The sequence below is a fragment of the Drosophila serrata genome, unplaced genomic scaffold (genome assembly GCF_035046125.1).
Source record: "Drosophila serrata isolate PLE 108 unplaced genomic scaffold, ASM3504612v1 contig_188, whole genome shotgun sequence".
NCBI classification, from domain to species: Eukaryota; Metazoa; Arthropoda; class Insecta; order Diptera; family Drosophilidae; genus Drosophila; species Drosophila serrata.
The window spans coordinates 150704-152843 of NW_028257086.1; positions in this window are offsets into that span (position 1 = coordinate 150704).

Here is a 2140-nt window from a genome sequence, read left to right on the forward strand (position 1 = left end):
TCTGTATACCCTGATATCGAGAATTTGCACGAAAGAGACTTCCATTGGCTGTGTTCTCGGGCTATAGTATCACCTAAGAATGATACTGTCAATGAACTAAATAATCTGATTGTTCAAAAAGTCCCCGGCCAAACAAAAACATACAAATCGATCGACACTGTAACGAATATTGAAGATGCAGTCCATTATCCACAGGAATTTTTAAATTCGTTGAACCCTTCTGGACTGCCACCCCATGAATTGACGTTAAAAATCGGAATCCCAATCATGCTTTTAAGAAATTTAAACCCTCCGAGCATGTGTAATGGGACGAGACTGCTTATTAAGGAGTTAAAGGACAATTTAATAGTAGCAAATATTATCACTGGGCCAGCAAGTGGTCAACTAGCTCATACACCGAGGATACCGATGATCCCAACTGATCTGCCAATCCCATTTAAACGTCTTCAATTTCCGGTAAAAACATCTTTCGCATTAACAATTAACAAGTCCCAAGGCCAAACCTTCGAATTAGTAGGGATCGATCTGCGAAATAAATGTTTTACTCATGGTCAACTGTATGTTGGTCTATCGCGAGTCGGAGCCCCTGAAAATCAATTTATTTTGCTGCCACAAAATAAAACAACATCAAATATTGTTTACAGAGAAGCACTAACTAAATAAATGTAATGAACTCAATAATTGAAAAAAAAGGATGAGTATGTGTCATATTATTATTATTATTATGAATGTGTTAAAATTGACTAATCTAAATGTAATGTTTAATTCCCGTGCGAAGCAGGGACGGGCCGGCTAGTTTATTTATATATGTGTGTCTTTGTATGGCCATACTAAGTACAATTTATGAAATAAAGATTTTTAATCTATCCTTATGAACTGTTTGTTTCCTATGTTTATTATTTGTTATTATAATGTTGTCTCTATCTCCTATTTCCGTTACTATATACGGACCTGTATATTTAGGATCTAACTTATGACCTGTCTCGTTTTTCAATAAAACTTGGTCACCTACTGATATATCTATATCCCTTACTTTATGATCATATAGTATTTTATTTCTATTCTTATTTGCTTCTAACATAACTCTAGCTCTTTTATAGGCTACTTCTAATCTATACTTACTCTCCTTAGCATAGTCATCTATATTATATAGTGCTTCTATACTATCTATGCTATTAAAATGTTTCGGTAAATTACTTGTTTTACCAAATACTAGCTCATATGGACAATAAGTGTGTGCCATAGAGGGGGTCGTGTTGAAACAAAAGACAAAATATTGAAGCCATACGTCCCAATCAGTTTTATCAACCGATATGTAAGATCGTATGTACTCATTGAAAGTTCTATGACTTCTTTCTATTGTTCTAACTGTCTGGTGGTGGTGTGCTGTGGATGTAATATTTTCAATCTTTAAATATTTGCATAAATCGTCTATAATTGAATTCTTATATTCTGTTCCCATGTCCGTAATGAACGTCTTCATTGGACCGTACTTCAGGATAAAAGATTCAAATATTGCTTTAGCGACAGTATCACTACTTTACGTACTTCATCATTGTTTATGACGTCGTATACGTTGGGCTTAGAAGCTTTATTTGAAGATTGCATAGGCAATTCTTGTTTTTGATTTTCCGCGCGGAATTTTTGTCTACTTTGATATCTGGTAGTGACTTTCAATATATTTCTAGTTATATTTTGTAGATCTTTGATGGTTATCCTTGATAAAGCATCAGCTACATAATTATCTTTTCCCTTTAAATATTCGACTGTAAAATCGTATTCTTCTAGTTCGAGCCTCATACGTGTCAGTTTAGAACTGGGATTGATCATTGAGAACAGGTATATTAAAGGTCTGTGGTCTGTTTTTATTAAGAAATGTTTTCCATATATATATGGTCTGAAATGTAATATCGCCCAATGAATTGCAGCTAATTCCTGCTCAGTAGTACATTTGTTACTTTCATCTTTTGTAAATGCTCTTGATGCGTATGCAATGGGAAGTTGGAGACCATTATGGTTTTGAGTTAAAACCGCTCCACATGCTTGCTTACTTGCATCTGTTATTATACAGAATTCTTTAGTGAAATCTGGATATTGTAGCAAAGTAGGTTCCATAAGTTTTGTTTTTAAGTATTGAAAT